This window comes from Bombyx mori, chromosome 15, assembly GCF_030269925.1.
Source record: "Bombyx mori chromosome 15, ASM3026992v2".
Taxonomy (NCBI): domain Eukaryota; kingdom Metazoa; phylum Arthropoda; class Insecta; order Lepidoptera; family Bombycidae; genus Bombyx; species Bombyx mori.
In genome coordinates, this window is record NC_085121.1 from 3,305,519 (window position 1) to 3,326,726 (window position 21,208).

The 21,208-nt window shown below is 36.6% G+C and overlaps 1 protein-coding gene across 3 annotated transcripts in view; it reads left to right on the forward strand.

Annotated features, from left to right (window-relative positions):
• Positions 1 to 231: 231 nt before the first annotated feature.
• LOC101740789 (phosrestin-2) overlaps positions 232 to 21,208 on the forward strand; it is a 79,046-nt gene continuing 58,069 nt past the window's right edge. For 2 of the 3 annotated variants that reach the window (XM_012692577.4, XM_021349594.3), the window contains exon 1: positions 232 to 494. The gene's annotated coding sequence lies outside the window, so the exon portion shown is untranslated. Of the gene's footprint in view, positions 495 to 4,777; positions 4,844 to 21,208 lie in introns of those variants that run through there. The other variant, XM_062672419.1, reaches the window with a different exon arrangement.

Here is a 21,208-nt window from a genome sequence, read left to right on the forward strand (position 1 = left end):
TCGAAGTACCTATTACAATAAAACGGCAATTTCATACTTTAACCCCTAATAGAGATAAAAAGGCCGGACTGTTTTATTACACCGAAACCTTTGTCTTATCATTTAAATGGCCATATGGCCCGGGTTCACATAGGACGGCGAACTAATTCGTCAGCATGTCGATATGTGTTTATCTGTAATTATACTTGTTGCACGTTCTAACCTAGGGCTTTCAGACGTCGCTTTCAGTTCAGTTGGTTTTGGATAACAGCGGCGGCGTGACGTGCGCTAGCGTACGCTAAAAATATAATAAAGAGTATAACTTATAACTTATCGAAAAATTCAATTCGTTTGTGATTCAGGGATTTGAATTGTGATTTTATTTCGTGTATATAACATATTTGTAATTGCATCGAGATGTCGCTGTTTTCAGTTCGAGTTCTGGATGTGATTTAGTGTGTTTTTGTGTCGAAACTTTTTGGTGGTGTGGTCGAGTACTTTTCTCTTAATTACAGGTAAGATTATTAGTTTCATATATCGTAAATTAATTTATTAATGCGTAATTTTTACCTTTGTGCGTAACGTAACGTTTGTGTGTTTCGGTAGGCAGTGGCTTGGCTCTGCCCCTGGCATTGCTGAAGTCCATGGGCCACGGTAACCGCTCACCATCAGGTGGGCCGTATGCTCGTCTGCCTATAAGGGCAATAAAAAAAAAACGTAATCAAAACGTAATCATGTTTAACAGAATTAAATAATAAACTTATTTAAAAAACTATATTTTAATATTGAAAAAATGTAACGAAACGGAAAAAAAAACTTGCAAAAGCTTAATACACTATTAAATTAGTATCTGTGTAATATCCCAGCTTAGATATCTGACCTCACGAAAGCTTTTATTTGTCACGACAAAGCTTCATCCAGGTCTAGACTAGCACGGTTACTTGGAAACATTTTTTTCTTTATTTTTGTTTTTTACGCTTCACATATTATACTGTTTTGAATATTATAGTATGTACAATGCCTTCCACCAATAGGTGTATTTTCAGGTTTTTCTAGGAGGAAATCATTGTATTTGAGTAGTTTACAGTTAAATTAAAAAAGAAAAGAAACTAACTGCTCCAGATATTATCCAAATAAAATAATCGACGGTATTATGGTTGAAATAAATCACTTTACAAGTGCGATTACAAGCTTTGATAGCAATCCTGTCAGAAACAAATACATATTGCACTATGTTATTAATTAAAAAATATATATTTTTAATTATTCATTAATTATTAATTAAAATGTATATAGTTTTATTAATATAAAGTCAAGAATACTCGAGTTTGTAGGATGACCCTAGGCGTAATGTCTTGTCCTTCAAAAGGAATAAGATGGGAGTCCTCAACTGTAATCAGCCTTGCTCCTACCATTGCTAATGCTCATGAGCAACGGTGACCACTCACCATCAAAAGGGCATTTAGTCTTCACGCACAGATTAAAGACCCTTATTACCACTGAAAGCAGAGTGATCAATTCTTTAAGTACTTTTAATACTAATATGAAAACTCAAGTAGAGCAGCGCTGTTTCCTTTGAAATCAAAGGCTAGTACATATTTTAATGCATAAATTAGATGACACATGTCATGTGTTTGTGGAGTTGTCACTCTAAAATGATCCTTCAGATGTAAGCGTTAAGATCCAAATTACACATTCAGATTTTGGATAGCAACTTCAAAGGCTCAGGAGAAGTTTTGTCGCAAGGGACAAAAAGCATTAGATTTGTTTCTATATAAAAGTTTTGGATATGTTTTTTATAAAGCAATAAACTGACAGCGGAAGCGTAAAGGTGATTTCTGTTTATTTACTTAGTCATTTTGGTTAGAATCTTGACACTGTTCAACTCCGTATCTAAAATCTCCTAATCTTCAAACTCATATTTAGAGATACACTTATACATATTCGTATTAGAAAAAGTCCCGTAAAAATGTATAATACGTATATCAAAGCCAAATAAAATTTAAGAATCATGGCTATCATGTCATATTCTTCTAATTGCGAAACTTTTTTTTTATTTTTTTATTACTTATATGGGTGGACGAGCTCACAGCCCACCCGGTGCCAAGTGGATACTGGATCCCATAGACATCTACAACGTAAACCCACCTTGAGATATAAGTTCTAAAGTCCCAAATATATAGGTAGTTACAACGGCTGCCCCACCCTTCACACCGAAACGCATTACTGCTTCACGGCAGAAATACGCAGGGTGGTAGTACCTATCCATGTGGACTCACAAGAGGTCCTACCACCAGTAAAAAACTTCAATTAAAGTGCAGTGTCTAAATCTTTATAAAAGATATCGTATGCGTGTTTGTATCTCCGGTATGAAGACACAGGAAAACGTAGCCTGAAGCTGTTCAATAAGGATAATTTGTTTTTATTTGATAGATTATGCTTTATTGTCACTATTGAAGCAATTTATTTATTTTTATTTATTTAATTTACTTCAGATTTTACATCCATATTACACGTCTTCATTACATTGCATTAACATTTCATTTATACTAAAATTAAATAAAAATAATAACTAATCTCGGACTAAAACAAAAACAATAACAATAATAATAAAAATAAAAAATCAAATAATAATAATAAAAATAAAAAATCAAATAATAATAATAAAATAAAAACTCTAAATTAACATGAAAACTACCTTAGTCCAGTCCAGATCCATCCGGAATATGAACAAGATTTATTTTATTTTTTTTTATTGCTTAGGTGGGTGGACGAGCTCACAGCCCACCTGGTGTTAAGACGAGACCGTCATCACCGCCCTGTCTACGGATTTCAATAACTACGGATTCACCCAGTTACGGTTCACCGAAGTCTTTGTTCAGTTTTGCACTCCGTATCTAAGGAAATACAAAGTCGAACACATAAAGTGTATCAAAGTACATAGTTTGTATAAATTACGGAGGACCACCATGTGTGTGTTTTACGTATGTTTGATCTTCTGTTATAGTACAATTATTTACGTTCAGATTTGTTTTCACTTTTGATCCCGAAATTTCCTCAGATATAATATTAACAAAAAAAAACACACACACACATTTATTTTTATTATCCGGGACGAAATAGGCTTAGCGCTTTCTGAATTCAGAACGACGATAAATCATCGCGAGGAAAATGGACGTTCACGTGTTTCGGCGGACAAAAGTGGATCATAAGATTATATCGCCAAGGGGTGTTGAAGATTAAATCATTTGTAAGGGGCTTAAGCCGGGAAATTTTGGAATGTGCCGAATTTTCGAGCTTTTAGAAGTGAAAAAGTGAAGTTTAACTTTTTTATTTTGCTTGTATGGGCGGATGAGCTCACAGCCCACCTGGTGTTAAATGGTTACCAGAGCCCATGGACATCTACAATGTAAATGCCGCCGCCCATCTTTGAGATATGAGTTCTAAGTTTTACAACGGCTGCCCCACCTTTCAATCCGAAGCGCATTATTGGTTCACAGTAGAAGTAGGCAGGGTGGTAGTACCTACCCGCGCAGAGTTACAAGAGGTCCTACCACCAGTAATTACGCAAATTATAATTTTGCGGGTTTGATTTTTACCTACGCGATATTATTCCTTCCCCCTGGAAGTCAATCGTGAACATTGCCTATAATAAGCGTAATTTTCATTTGTTTATCACAGCAGAATTATCAACATTGTTGGGATATAGTTGTAGAACGAATTATGGCAGTTTGTAGTGAGCCAAACTTATGCGGTTTGAAATTAGGCCCCGCCGTCAATTAACCCTCTTTGTTTTAAAATCCAGTACGTTGGTCCGACCAGATCCGCATCGTTCTTGATTACACATTTCACGCCCTTCACACCGCCAGAGACAAGAATAGATTTAGAAAGATCGTGCGTGCGAAGGTGATACAAAAGGGGTGGTAACTACCCTCAGCAAAAAGGGATATGACGCAAGGAGGAGGAGTTTTATAACCCAGAAGTCAATGGTAGTCTGCTGAGTTTCTCGCCGGATCTTCTCAGTGGGTTGCGTTTCCGATCCCAGGGTAGATACTGCGAAGCACAGCTCTTGCTATGGCTAGTGTCAGCAAGCTCGCTAGGTCAGAGCCCTGTGAGCTCACCTAATCGTTCGGTGAACCTAGTATAACTAACTCCTTGAGCTTACTAGAATAGCTTAAAAACAAAAAGAAGTCAATGGAAAAAAAAAAACTAATAAATAATATTGGTTTTGTATTAAATGCGCCGATAGATATGAAATTGGGTATAGTTTATCTGGAAAATTGCTCATTATCTGATAACGGGCGGAGGGCAAAACTGAACAAAGACTTCGGTGAACCGTAACTGGGTGAATCAGAGTTATTGAAATCCGTAGACGGTGATGACGGTCTTGTCTTATTAAAAACACGAATCTTATTAGACCTTATAGCTACCTATTATATTTGTCGGAGAAGCCACAATTATTAACACCATCGTCAGACATCATAGGGGCGAATAAGGTGATCGAGCTAAGAGAAATATTGAGTACACCAATCACGTTTGTTGTCTTAGAACAATTTAGAAATCTTCTCTTGACGTTAGCAAACGAAAACGAATGACAGTTCTTAGAATGGAGGCACCGCTCTTCAAGAAGTCTACCCGATGATATGTAGGCGAAGTAAAATGTCCCTTAGAAATAAGGTGTCACTCTACAAAACTTGCATACGCCCCGTCATGACCTATGCAAGTGTAGTGTTCGCTCACGCGGCCCGCACTCACTTAAAGTCATTCCAAATCATTCAATCCCGTTTTTGCAGGATAGCCGTCGGAGCCCCGTGGTTCGTCAGGAACGTCGACCTCCATGACGACCTGGACTTAGAGTCCACCAGTAAGTATATGCAGTCGGCGTCAATGCGCCACTTCGATAAAGCGGCACGACACGAGAACCCTCTCATCGTGGCCGCCGGTAACTACATTCCCGATCCTGCGGACAGAATGGAAAGCAGTCGACGTCGCCCAAAACACGTCATCTCGGATCCTCCCGATCCACTAACGGTGCTTCTAGGTACTTCAAGCACCGGTCACCGTTCTCGTCGAACCCGTCGCTTGCGACGAAGGGCTCGACGAGTAAATTAACTCCCAGACACAGCCCACTGAGTTTCTCGCCGGATCTTCTCAGTGGGTCGCGTTTCCGATCCGGTGGTAGATTCTGCGAAGCACGGCTCTTGCTAGGGTTCGTGTTAGCAACGTCATCAGGTTTGAGCCCCGTGAGCTCACCTACAAAAGTTAGGGTTACGCTGATATAGCCTCTCAAGGCTCTCAGCTTAGGTAGGAAAAAAAAAAAAACTTCAAGAAGGCTGATTAGTAAGTGTGTAATGGCGTCTACGCGCCTCCATTGGCTAGGCTCTGTCGTAGCACGAAGTTAGCCGAGTTCCGACGATACCCCAATCGTGCTGCCATCTCCCGGGAATCGTGCTACGTTTCGTTTAGCTACCAAACTAATGACCGTCTCCGACATATTTATAAGTAGGTAAAAACATAACAGTATCCATTTCCTTTATTAGCTATTATAGCAAAAGACGAGCTGGAGTGCCTTTTTTCCACTTTTACAAGAAAACAAAAGAGAAACTGCTAAACATAAATCGTATCTCCGACAGATACTATCCAAACGAGGTTTGTGGAGAGTGCTCAATGGTAGGCAGTGGCTTAGCTGGGTCCACGGCATTGCTGACGTCCATGAGCGACAGTACCCACTCATCATTAGATGGGACGTATACTCTCGACGTATAAGGTTTTGACCACTTAACAAATAATAGCAGTGATTTTTATTAAAAAGAAAAATAACCAATAGAATAACTATAGAATAATAAATAGTGAAAACATTTTCATGCGTTATAATTATTCGTTATTCGTCGGAGAGTTATTTGGAATTTCAACCTTTGTCTTGATTTTAGGCCAATTACCTCATCTAAGCTTAGTGCGTTAGTTTAAGGGCCCTACCGAGCGTGCAACACTGGCATATTTAAGTCACAATCGGGCATCATCGGACGCAATCGGAATTCCTGAATGCGCAGGTGTCACTAGGTATCAGTCAATAAGATTCGCGCGCCAATTTAAAGTATAACATTAAAATAATATCTTCGTAACATAATATAATTAGTTACACCTAGTGATTAGCTTCTTTTTCTCCGTTTGCTGCTAAAATTTTAATACTGTAAAGTGTTTATAAAATAATGTGTTTGACTTATTTATTTTGAGTGCAAATTTCCTCCTAATAGGAGAGTAAATAACAAACCACAAAGTAGATATTGAAAATGTCTATGACTCGTCAAAGCCTCAGATAATACTATGACATAGGTTAACTTAATACTAATTTATTGTGAGGATAAATTATATTTCGACTAAACAGAACAAAGGAAATAAAAAAATAAAAAAAAACCTTGAACTCTTTGTGAACTGATTTTGTATATTTAAAAAAAAAAAAAATTCCTCAACACAAAACATTAGAGATATTTTATAAAATTTTACAATTCTTTCAACGCTTTACATTTTGTAGAGAAATACTTTCAAATGTTGTCATTCGAACATATCAAATACGCTGTTTTCCGAATTACAATCTCATTAATACTATACAATTTTGTTGTGAACCGTTTAGCATTTGAAAATACATTGGAATCGAATGTTTTGTACGAAAATTTATGGATGTCAGCTCACGCGGGTAGGAATTATGTCCTTCTCATTTCCGTCGCTTGAGTGTCTCTCCGGTCTCAACTTTTATAGCGGCATCCACGCTGTCACTCTTGTTACCACTAAACAACAAGTCTCTCAATCTAGATAAATAAATTTGCGTATTAATTAATACCTTTTCAACGAATGAGTATCCTTTTGACTACAATCAGACTGATCGAGTCGAAATTCTCGCTCAAATTTTTAATTTTTAATTTTTTTTTATTTTAATTTCAATTTTACTGGTAGTAGGACCTCTTGCGAGTCCGCGCGAGTGGTTACCACCACCCTGCCTATTTCTGCCGTGAAGCAGTAATGCGTTTCGGTTTGAAGGGTGGGGCAGCCGTTGTAACTATACTTGAGACCTTAGAACTTATATCTCAAGGTGGGTGGCGCATTTACGTTGTGGATGTCTATGGGCTCCAGTAACCACTTAACACCAGGTGGGCTGTGAGCTCGTCCACCCATCTAAGCAATAAAAAAAATTGGTTATAGTTCTTTTAATACCTAGTATTATAAATATATTATTAGAGTTAAATTGGTAATTCAAGCAGAACGAAATGCGTTTTTATTTTACCGAGATAAGGAGATGCTGGTATCACTCTGTAGTCTATAAACTACCACTCAATTTGTGAATCCGTCGGTACGTAAAATCACGAACGATTGAACATGTTTACGTTTTTATTATATCAGAAATTCCCGGTTATGTCCGGGTCACTTACCATGATAAAATTTATCCGATGAGTTAATCCAAGTTGTAAAGTATTTTGTGCGAAATTCCTTTTAGAGATTTCTCTAGGCGCTTTAGCGTGACTGAGTAACAAACATCCAAATATATAAACACGCATAGCTATAATACAATATAACAAGCGCAGATAAAATATCGATTATTGTTTACACAATACTTTTGTGCTAAAAGCTTTGACAATCAAAACTGTTGCCAAGAATTGTTCTAAGTAAGATAATCCCATAATCGATTTACTGTTGGTATCTAATCTGAACGATTTATGATATTTGGTTGAGTGAGACCATTTCGTTCTATGAACTTATCCCTTCTGAGCTAACCCGAGACAAAATCGCCTTTAGAAATGTTTATAATTAAAGGGGTTCATATCAAGATTATGATTGTGAACAAAATTTTGAATTTAGTATTAATGGGGTTTAGTTATTTATATAGTTTAGATATATTATCAGATTATTTGTCCACCCATTAAATAGTAAACGCATCTTAACAAAAAAAAAACACAAAACACAGGCGAAGTAATAATCAGCGGCGTATTGCGGGACACCAGCGCACCGTCTGGGGGGCTTGACGGGCTGCCGTTCCGAGACGGCCGACTAGACGTTTCAGAGCCTTCGATTCGCCTCGAAGGCTCCGTCGGCTGGGCGTCCTTGGGGTGAACTGCACCGTCTGGTTGTAGTGTTGACCGCGGTAACCCCCTTACCTCATCCGGGTTCTGACCTCGGAGGAAATTGGACGCTTGGGTGAAGAGTGCAGGGGAGTTGTTTAGTGGGTAGGGCCCTGAAAACATCCTTGGGCCCGCGGTCTCGAAGTCGCGGACCAGTCCCACATACCCCGCACGCCCCTTAGGCGCGGGGACTTCGCGAAAGGTGAAGGAATAATAATAGAAAGTATTAAAAATAATGCCGCGAAATGATCTAAAAAACATTTTTCGTTCCTATTCTAAAGACCTCGAGGGGTTCCATACTAGATTCACCGGGCGAGTAGGTGAGTTCACGAGCCTCTATTCTGTGGGCGTTGTTAATACTAGCCCTAGCAAGAGCTGTGCTTAACAGGTTCGACGGGAACGGTGACCGAGCAATCTAAATTGGACACGATTATCTTTTTCCTTTTCAAAACCGTTTTAGAATACATTAACAATTAGTACATTAACAGTATGTGCACCCCTAAGACGGCCATTAGTGTTCCATCAATATTTCCAACAAGACTTAAAAAATAATCGGACTAATCCAAATTCATTGGCTTTGACTTATTCGCTGAAAAAGCAATAACGATATTCCCCAAATGGAATTTTTTTTTTTTATTTTTTTTTATTAGGCTCACAACACACATCACAAGCTAAAGATACACAAAAAACACAAATAAAAAGAAACAAAATCTGGCTTGCAACATAAGACATGTGCGCACGACAAAACAAGACATATAGTGCTGAATTTATATAACAATGTTCCTTACAATTATGACAAAACAACACAATAACAAAAACTAATCTAACGAATAATGTAAGGAAAAAAAAAATTATTCACAATATAATACATTAAACAATTACATTAACCTACCTATTAATAAAGTGGAGGATGCCCTTGAACATTTTTCTAAACGTAACTAACCTACAAGTAAAAATATCTAACTCAGGTGACGACCTTGCCAGTTCGTTATAGGTACGACACATTCGGGTAATGGGATTATAGTAAGATATATTGTTTTTGTAAATTAGCAATGCAAACAAATTGTTTTGGTTGACCCTCCGAGCACTAAATTTAATGTTTAGTGAAATCTGAGATAATAGTTCAGGCGAATCCAACAGAGAGTGATAATATAATAATTTCAACATGAAAACAAAACAAACTGTCAAAACAATTTAAAACATTTCTCCTCATAAATGAATGAAAATCTCTTAACTGATGTTGTGAAGTTCCGTTTTGACGTCTTCGAAAGATCCTTAGATGGTGAACGGGAATTTGGAGATGACAAATAAGTCGCAAGTGTAATATGATGTAAGATAAATTATTAAAAAAAAAAAAGCTACTTATTTAAATAAACTTGAGAAAATGTGTGAGTACCGTCAAGAACGGCTTTATTATGAACTAGCGATCCGCCCTCGCTTCGCTTCGGAAACATTAAAACACACATGAAACCAAAAAAATTAAATAAAAAAAAATTAAAAAAAAGTAGCCTATGTTCATCAGGGACAATGTCGGCTTCTAATGGAAAAATAATTTTTCAAATCGGTCCAGTAGTTTCGGAGCCTATTCGAAACAAACAAACAAACAAATCTTTCCTCTTTATAATATTAGTATAGATTAGTATAGATATGTATACAAGGAACTACTATTTTTAATTCATTGCTTATTAATAACATATATTTATACAACGTATATTGATACGATCCGATAGTTTGGAACTTCTGGGACTACGGAGACTTCGGTTCTTGCTGTGGTCCATGGGGAGTGCTATGAGGATTGTTTAAGATAATCCCATCATCTAGATTTTACCATCGCATCGTCCGCCACCGGAGTAGAGTTCATCCATTGGTCCACCACCTGGAGCCACTGCGGTCATCCATAGTGCGTTTCCGAGATATTTTTTGCCACGTACCATCCAGTTTTGGAATGAGCTCCCCTCCACGGTGTTTCCCGAGCACTACGACATGTCCTTCTTCAAACGATCCTTGTGGGGAGTATTAAGCGGTAGGCAGCGCCTTGGCTCTGTACCATTCGCGTCTCGTTCTGGTAACCACTTTCCATCAGGCTGGCCGTATACTCGTCTGCCTTCGAAGTCAATAAAAAAAATTAAAAAACGACGGCATGATTTGACGAATAAAGATAATAAATAATTCATATTGAGTGCATTTGAACTGTAAAAACTTGGATGTTTTTGACCCAAGACAAGAAATTGTCCACGAAAATGGCTGTCACACTTTTAATTTTCAAATTGCGAGAGTGAGTCTGTTCATTACGTTTTAACTCAACCTGTTACCGTGAATTTTTATAGACATGTTGTAAAACATACAGAATGGGGCGTAGGGTAATTTCATCAGAAAAAAGCACCTATTCTGTAGAGAATTATCTCTACAGAATAGGTACTTTTTTTGCTTTTTTTACAAAAAAAGCTGCGAGTAAAGGACATTATATTGTTATACTACGATATTTATTTAAAATTTTATTAATCATACGACTTTTTTAAAAATAATAATTAAAAAATATATTTTTTTTTAAAATACTGCACAAAAATATGTTGTCGCTGATGGCGGCGTCTAAGCCACCAGTGGTTAGGACTCCAGAGTGAGAAAACCCCTCACAATACGCGCCGTATCGAGGATAACTGCCTTCTGTATCAAGCCCCAAAACCAGCTGAATAACGAAAGTTTCTCAAGGTGCTGATCGAAACTTTTCGTGTTCTTTGAAACCGTGTTCTGACACAGCTATTGGAACTATAATTAACAATAATAATAAGAATAATTACAACAATATTACTGTTATTGTTATTGTTATGCCGCATTATAATAACTTCGAGGGGTTATTTTAGATTCATCGGGCTAGTAGGTGAGCTCACGGGGCTCAACTGGGAGCCCTAGCAATAGCAGTGCTTCGTAGAATCTGCCACCGGATCGGAAACGCGACCCACTGAGAAGATCCGGCGAGAAACTCAGTGGGCGATTCTAGGGAATAGTCGAACGAATATCGAAGGATCTAGTAGCATCTAGAACGTTCGAGAAGTACAACGCCATCTATTGTCAGATAGCGGAAACACACAATGCTAGATTTTGGTGGAATATTCTCGACGATTGTAGGTTTTTTTTTTTTTTCCTACCTATGCTGATAGCCTTGAGAGGCTATTTCAGCTTCACCCTAACGTTTGTAGGTGAGCTCGCGGGGCTCAACCGGAGAGTTGCTAACACTGACCATAGCAAGAGCAGTGCTTCGCAGAATCTACCACCGGATCTGAAACGCGACCCACTGAGAAGATCCGGCGAGAAACTCAGTGGGCGATTCTAGGGATTTCGTCCTGACTATAAAAGCGTTGCACAGATGGCACGCAGTTAGTGATCGGAACTACTCGAAGCGAAACAGCGAACGGATCACTTGAAGCGAAGCGGAAGACGCGAATTGAAAATTTTAAAGTGTTTGTGAAGTGTTCAAAGTGTTGAATACAGTTTTAAGTTGTACTTCGGTAGAGTTTTATTTATCCCGAACCGCAACGCGTAGCAATATTGAATAACGTCTGCCTCACCCTTCAAACCGAAACAACAGTACATAAACAAACTTAATAAAAAGTAACAAAAAAATATTTACTTTAATTTTTTTCTCACACAATATTGAACTGTATTTATGTAGTATACTAAATGTAAGCTGTTAGGACTATGTGATACTTCATTTATGGATCTTGGTTTGGTCTAGAAAAAAAATTCCACTTGTTTCTTTCCATAGTGTTTGCCTCCCAATTATTACCACACATGCGTCTCCATCTATGGCATCCAATCACTTGACTTCACGACAATCATAGTTTTTTGACCTTCTAGCTTGCAATAAAAAATGCTAAACATTTTCCTAACAAAGCATAGATTGCATAGTGATGTATTAGCGGTCGCTATGCATGTGCCATGATTATTTTTTATATATAAACTAGCGACCCGCCTTCGCTTCGCTTCGGAAACTGTAATTTATTATTGATTTCTCCACTATTTAATGGATGTTATTATACATTCCTCATTCCTCTTCAATCACTCTATCTATTAAAAAACCGCAGCAAAATCTGTTGCGTAGTTTTAAACATTTAAGCATACATAGGGATATAGGGACAGAGAAAGCGACTTTGTTTTATACTAGTGATACAAACATGAGTACATCAATACAGTAATAACTACATCAACTTTCAGTCAAGAAAATTCTTCCTTCGAAGTGACTTCATAGATTTACTGTTTACCAAAATCATTCTATCGGAAGGTTTCAATACACGTGCCGTTTCAATTCCCACAATTAGAAGCAATGCTTGTTCAGATAATGAAAATTATTTTACCAAAAAACTAAATATATTTAGGCGTTTGCTTCGAAAGTTTATTTTTTAAACGTGTTTACTCATATGTGAGCGTTGCAATAAGTTAGCGTGGTAAATGAGGAAAGCGAAGTGGTTATCCAAACAAAAAGAATCTAGTTGATGTAAAAAACTAAATGAATGTTTGATCATTTAAAAATTTAGGAATCAACAAATCTTAAATTTCCTGATTTAAACACGAATCTGTTGAAAAGATTTTACTGTTGTATGGAGTACATTTCGACCTAATTTAAAAAATAAATTTAAACCGCAATCTATTGCCAATATTAAAACAAATCGTCAGATTTAACGAAATGTAGGTCATAGAAACAATATTAACCCAATCCAGATACTGTTATTCTATGAACTAGAGGTCCCGCAGTAGTCGAAATTCGACTATAATTCACTAGAATTGTAAGTTTTTACACTATTATGATTGTATTTTATACTTCTATAATCACAAATTTCGCCAAGACTACACTACACTATAAAAATATTAACAAAGACAAACAATATTTAATGTATTCTCAATTTGACAACAGACGTCAAGAACAAAAGTTTGACAATAAATAGTATTTATGCGTGTGTGTGTCAAATACATGGTATGTAGTGTGTGTAATGTTTTCTTTATTGTTTTAATGTAGCTTTTATGCTTTATTTAAAAAAATTATTATAATTGTGCACTTCTTCTCTATATTCTCTATAAGTGTGGAAAATTTCATACTCCTCTGTCCGCGCAATTTTCGTAAATAGGGATACAAAATTTTTTTCTTCACGTATTAATATATAGATAACTATCCGCAAGTGACGTGTGTTTAATCTTCTTTAATTTTTACGTGTTTTTAGTTAAGTTAGCTACAGGTATGTTAATGTCGCTATCCACCACGCAGAGGACAGATAAATATGGAGGAATATAGTTCGAACTCAAATGCCTAAAGGTCACGCCCTCAGCACTGAGGAACATGATACTGGAAGGAGGAGGAAGATGTGAATCTACTGGTTAAATACGCCCTTTACCTATGAAATTGCGTTTCAGTATACAGAATGTTTTAGTTTTTTTCATAGCTTATGTGGGTGGACGAGCTCACAGCCTAAAATGGTTACCAGAGCCCGTAGACATCTACAACGCAAATGCCGCCACCCACCTTGAGATATAAGTTCTAAAGGTCTCAGTATAGTTATAACGGTTGCCCCAACCTTCAAAGCGAAACGCATTACTGCTTCACGGCAGAAATAGGCAAGGTGGTGGTACCCGTGCTTCCAACCGAAACGCATTACTGCTTCACGGTAGAAATAGGCAAGGTGGTGGTACCTACCCGTGCGGACTCACAAGACATCCTACCACCAATAATTCATTTGTTTTTGAATTATTTTTATTTCGTAAATTTTAATTTTATTTTATCACAAAACCGCATTGAAAAAAAACCCAGCAAAATTAAGTGAAAAGATTCAACAAAAATACCTTCATTCTCTTCTTCGTGAATGCCTCATTAATTTTCATTCATGAATTACTAAGTCTATTCACTTGTCTAGTCATGAATATATTTTTTTAATGAAACATTCGCACAATGAACACTTTCAGAGGGAAGAATAAACGGAAATGCGGAGATCGATAGTTTGTTGGTGTAGTTCGATATAGAATAAATAACCTTGTCGTAATATCTCGAAACATTTGAAGTTAAGCTATTTTGTCGTGAGTACTCAACGGTAGGCAGCGGCTTGGCTTTGCCCCTGGCATTGCTGAAGTCCATGGGCGACGGTAACCACTCACCATCAGGTGGGCCGTATTCTCGTCTGCCTACAAGGGCAATATATCAAAAAAAGACTTTAACTAGAATAAACTCTCAGATAAATATATCTATAAACATATATTTTTTAAATGAACATAATTTATGTTAGTATCTATAAAGTAAGCCCATTTTAAACTAATGTATATCTTCATATCCCCGGTTATTAATTCTATAGTGCCAGATAATATAACTCATCGTTCATCTACCACTAAATCTGATCTGTGACTCAGAAAACGTCGAAGCGATAAAAAGTATCAACGTGATCGAAATAAAAGTCCAGACTTGTACTAAACGTTCGTACGGAGTCTGCATCGAAATTATTTAATCAAAAAACATTCATAGCTTCCACGTTTTGTTTCATTGTCTCCCATATATGGCGCTCTGTTGTAATTGGCATTCTCTTATATATAGATAGACTGTGGTTCGAAAAATGTTTAAGGGTTTTTTGGAACGAAGTTCCTTATGGGACGACGCGGAGGGGTACCTAACCGGGAAAAAACGTCCGTAACGTAAGATGTTTATTAGTAAGCACACAGTGTACGACTTAACTTTGTAATAACGTACAAATTAGTAATGCACACAGTCTACGACTTAACTTTGTAATAACGTACAAAAAATAACATATTTTTTTATCATTCATTGACCACGATCTCAGAGCGTTCGTTTGCGCAATACACTAACTCTTATGCAAACAACCGTGAATGAAGTGTACCACAATAAGTTCGCACGTTACCGAATGACCGTGGGTTGTTGCGAAGCCTCCAATTTTATTTTCTTTATACCTCGAATAGAACTTAAAATTAATATTTTTATAATAAGGAACTTCGTTCCTATCCGGTGTCCCACGACACCACACATCTTTTTTTCTTGCAAAATATTCCACATGCGTTAAGTTTATATTGTTCGTCTTCAAAGAGGACAAATATTTTTTTGATTCACTTCCACGGCTTTGATTTGGAATACTCCAGTTTCGGCTAAAATTGTTGTGTTGAAATTAAAGACAAAGATTATTAGAATCACAATGCATGAACATTGGTTCAAGGGATAATGGAAATCATTATAAATGTTGTCTAGAAAATAGGATATATGACCCTAGCTACTTCAAGCTACTATTACAACTATTAACTACTTAAATACTATTTTCTGTACGGAGTAGTAGATAATAGTAGAATTAGGGACACCAAATAGAGAGGGTAGGGTTATTGCAATAATAACACCTCAGAGTACACTTAACATTTTCACAGAGAAGTATGTAAGCTTCAATGCTGAATTTATCGTAAGCGTCAATCAACAGATCAATTTGATGTAAATAAATTCTATAATTTATTACGATTGGCTTATGATTTAATATTAGATTATTAATCATAAAGAAAGAATGATATGAATTTTAGTTTTCAAAATGTAATCGATTCTGACGTAGCATCTGTTTTCAGCATATGATTTAATTTAAGAATTAAATTATAGTCATATAGATATTCGACCATACTAAGATAGAGATCAAGAACCTAAAAAAAAGACAAGAAACTAAACACGCAGTTGTATTAAAACTAATTTATAAAAAAAGAAGACGCGTGTGATTTAATTGATCATTAATTCATCTAATGGATAATATTTATTTATATATTATATTTTTATATGTGTATATATATTTATGTATATGTATTTATTTTTTTAAGTACAGGTATTTGTATCTATAAATATTATGTATGTTATATACATATACACATATTACGTTTAAGTAATATCATTATCACACTACACCTACCAAGGTTCATCTCTGCTACCCCCTAAGGTAGACTGTCAGAGAATGCCTATGGCATTAAGTCCGCTTTTATACTGTCTAGTATATAAAGTTATAAATAAATAAAGAAATAAATAAATTTAAACATCTGAGACATAATCAAGAAAAACAAATTGTAATTTAAGGCGAGTTCGTGTTAGTTTATTGTTTTAAGCGGAGAATTGCGAGTAGTTTCAAAATCCTTTATCGGTAATTGAAGGCCTACCTCCCGGCGATCAGTCAGCGTCAAGGACAAAACCGATCGGGAACATTAAGCCTGACCTAAACCGGAAATCTTACGGTGAATTTCTATATTTAATTTTTCTTTTGGCATGGCAAAATAGTTTATTTACCATGTCTGTTGTACGAAGGTGTTTCGGTGACGGTGGTGTGAAGGTCTTCAGAGATTGCGAGAGCCTATGAACGCTCAGCATAAATGCTAATACCGTTACGCCGGTAAGAGCAACGCCATCTACCGTCGAATATTAGAAACTTATATCAAAAGAACTAGTAAACTCGAGAACCGTCGAGAAGTACAACGCCATCTATTATCGAACAGCGGAAACACATATTGAAATGACTCGACTTGTCAAGAACGTTTAGATAAATCTAGGGATATCGACTATAAAAGCGTTGCAGAGATGACACGAATTTAGTTAATAACCGGATCTACTCGAAGCGACACAACGAACGGATCACCCGAAGCGAAGCTGAAGAAGTGAATTAAGAATTTTAAAGCGTTTGTTAAGTGTTCTAAGTTTTAATTTGTACTTCGGTAGAATTTTTATTTATTCTGGGGTTCGGCCCCAGCGCGTAACAGTACCAGTAGAGACTTTGATTGTACAAAGGCTGCCTCATCCTTGAAATCCCTGCTTCTGGACAGAATTAGGCACGGCAGACAAATCAGGTAGTTAAGTTTCTAAGCTCGACATTATAATATTATGATTGCGAATAACTAATTTTTACAACTTTTCTCATTACTAAGCATTTGAAATAAAACAAATCAACCGTATGAGTAATACGTCTACGTAAATTTGAATCAAAACTAATGAAGTATTACGTATTAAGAAGTTTTACGAATTGAGGCCATTTAACAAATAATACAAGTCATAATACTAATACTCAATTGTTGGAACAAACTCGAAAGTTTGAAATACCAAGTTTGTATAATTCGAGTCCATAGAACCGTTAATTCATCAGGTTCGTTTACTTTTGAGTAGCTTTTAATTTTATATGAAGCCATATGAATTACATATATATGGGTATTATGCATAAGTTAGGTGACGTATACACACAATACATTCCAAGCAACTTTGAAGTGTAAGTATCTGAATTTGGATGAGTTATACATAGTTTGGTTGCGATAGCTAAATTCCATCGAAATAAATCCAACTTTATGGTCGTTCAATTCTAGATTTGTTCAGTTAATCTATTTCCTCCATAGATCTTCTTCTTTTCTTACCCTTGTTCCACATTATGTTAGATCAGCGCTGCAGACCCTCTTATTACCCATGAAGTAACCGTTAAGGATGAAACAATTAAAGTAAGCTCAAATGCAAAAAGTTAGGATTATCAAAAAGAATCAGTTTGTACTCGCTAATGATAATGTCTCAACTTCAATGCTAACAAAATCTTGTCGTTTCTGAGTTTATTAAGCAAAGCAAGGCATACCTTAATGCGTTCATCGCGCTGGAAATCGTTCAGTGTGCTTAGTGCGAGTTTTTTAACGTTCTCGATAGCGTAAAAGTTAACTCAAATCTGTATGGAGTTAGAACGTTTGCCAACGTTTGCCGCTAGAGGCGCTGTTCCAATTGCTTAGCTTTTACTGCGTTAACTTTTACGCTATCGAGAACGTTAAAAAAAAGACTTGTGGCACTCGGAGACTGCCGCGGTAAAGCTATTGCATAGCATTTTTTATGAACTTATGCAATTATAAATCGACAATAATAATTTAATATTAAAACAACAATAAAATAAGATCCGGCGAGAAACTCAGTGGGCTAACTTTCAATGAATCTGCTACATTGTGAGTATTCCATTTTGATCGCGCACTCACTAGAGGGCGCTACACGGGATAGAGACACGCCTTTGGATGCTAGTTCTAACTCTCATTTGCCCAGAATCAACGGTTTAGCTAGTTTATTTTTAATGCCACTCCAATCACTGAATGAGTAGTAGGAGTAGTAATAAAATTCTTCGACTAAGCGATAGAAAATAGCACGCCCAACGCATTGTAATGTGATATAATTTTCTATTCCATTCACACACATTTCTAGTCCACAATTCCGTTTGTCACCGATAGATGGTGGTTGACGCAAAAGGTGAATCGTGCTATCGAAATTATATCACATATTTTGATAGTACATAAATCGGTGTTTAGACTTCTTACTTTAAACACTACACAAGCGCAACGTGTGAATATGTTGAACGCGAGCTTCATAGTAGGCGTAGTGAGGGGTGGAAGGTTTTTTTCGTTACGGAATTTCACGATTCCGCACTCAAGCCGCGCCCAAGGCCCGCGATAAAATCTATGCAATAGCTTAAAACTCGCTCTAAGCACACAGCTCGCGCGGCAACTAGTTATCAAGATTTGACGCAAATGGACCAATATTATTTTGACGCTAACGATGAAAACTGTTGCTAATTAAGCGGCAGATTGAGCATCGTTGTATATAATGCGTTTTATATAAACCGTTCAAACCAATAAGGAGTCGTTTTTCTAATGTTTCTCGCCGGATCTTCACAGCAGGTCGCGATCGATCCGGTAGTAGATTAATTCGCGAAGCAAGCTCTTGATTTGTTAGATCTCCTTCGAAGCAAATCCCATCCCTCCTGGCTGAGCCTTTGCTTGTCCACCTGTCCTGGTGAAACTGGAAAGGTCTCGGGGCCACCAGTAATCCTTCAATCATAAAAAAAACAGTTTTAATGTTCACTCCGTACACGTCATTAATATTGTGAGCCGTTTGTGCGGTAGAGCTGTCGCAACGGAGCTCCTATTCCACAATTTCTAGTATTTTTATCGTGTCCATATTGACCAAAAAGATGCAAAATATTGTTACGCCGCGAAGAGTAACGCCATCTATCACCGAATAGTCGAAAGAATATCGAAGGACCTAGAAGCACACAGTACGCTCGAGAAGTACAACGCCATCTATTGACAGATAGCGGAAACTACTACTAGAGATGTGTAGAATATTCTCGATAATTCTAGAGATGAGGTTTCGGCTATAAAAGCGTTGTAGAGATGGCACCCAGTCAGTCAGTAATCGGAACTACTCGAAGCAAAACAGCGAACGGATCACCTGAAGCGAAGCGAAACAACCGAATTGAGAGTTTGAAAGTGTTTGTGAAGTGTTTCTCCATACACTAATGTGGAGAAATTTTATTTATCCCGAGCCTCAGCGCGTAACAATATGTAAAAAAAGAAAACACTAAGAATTCCATATTTTTTAAATAAAATTCATTTCGATTTAGAATTTATTGCTAGCCATACACATAAACTACATTCAAATTGCCAGTATTGCAACTCATATGCAGATATGGTAATAATACCAGGAAACTTCTTCATAAATATTTAGATGTAAAATGGACAGAATGAGGCCAAACGTTCATAGAATGTGTTCGTGAAATATTCATACAAAGTTTTTTTAATTGGACTAAATCAGTAGTGAATATTCTTGTTCTTTTTATACGCTTTTATTAGCTTCAGACGTATGTATTTTTGTAACGGAATCTTTGAACATGATTTTGACCCCTTTCAAAACGTCGGATTAACTCGAAATTTGGTATACTTATTAAGGACCGATGACAATTCAATATTTTCTGCTTTTCAGGATATTATCAAAATAATCCTTCTACTCATATCTGTTCATAAAATATTTATAATTACTTATACCATGCACCCCACGCTTTTTTACAATAAAATATTTTTTTCTTACACTATTTTTAATTCAAATTTATTTTCTATTTTTAGTTGGATTTTCTATAAAAGCGTATTTTGTTAGTTTTTTAAAACTAATATTTATTTTGTTGCTTGTTTTTCAAACAAAGGACACAGGTAGCGCCTGAAATATACGCTACTGTACATTTTGACACCTTTCATTAAAACGCAAAAGTCCGACGGACGTCGAGTAGATTAAAATTCAAATTTTTTAGCGCTTTTAGAGTCCGTTTGTGATAAAAAATATCGATTCTTACCGATACTGAATTACTGATTTAAATACATAGACGCAATCAGGCTCACAGCGCGCACTTTGAGTTTTATTCGCCTTCAAAAGGGATTATTTTTTATTTTTCCTCAAGTTTATTTAAAGAATGTTGTGTATTTCATCGGTTCTTGTCTATGTGATTTAATGACAATATTTGGTACCGGTAGGCCGGGATTTTTAATCATTAGGACATTTTTTAACACCCCTGCTCTCTGTTATTGGTACAAGCCAACAAAGCATTTCATATCGATATTTAAAATCGCACTAGTACCTCCGTGGACATTCAGTAATGAACCCAATCCCGAACTAATCATACTGTTTAGATTCACTTGGCTCATAATAAGCACAATTTATGTACATAGCGAGAATGAGGCTAAAACACGCACTGTGACTCACAGCTCATTCATCTTTTAATTCACTTCACCTCATAAACCCATCATGAATTAATACGGTTTGCGAAAACTAAACAGAATCTGCATATTTCTGCCGTGAAGTAGTAATGCGTTTCGGTTTGAAGGGTGGGGCAGCCGTTGCAACTATACTGAGATCTTACAACTCATATCTCAAGGTGGGTGGCGGCATTTACGTTGTATATGACTATGGGCTCCGGTAACCACTTAACACCAGGAGGCCCGTGAGCTCGTCCACTCATCTATGCAATAGAAAACAAAACAAAAATCCAATTGAAATAAACAAAGGTTACACAAAATGACTTATATGTGTGTAGCGTATTCCATTGTTTTAGTTTTTCGAGTCGAAATAATATATAGCAATGCGAGCGTGGCGTGAAATGTATTTATGGCTTGAAGTAGGTATGTTAATTGGTATTAATAATGGTTTGTACAAGGGCGGCCCGATTCCTTTGAGCCCGCGTTAAATTAGCAGCTTGTTTTGTTTCCAATATGTCCACGTAAGATTTCGGCTTGATCTACTGATATTCTAATAGTGACTGAAACTAAATTTGATTACATTA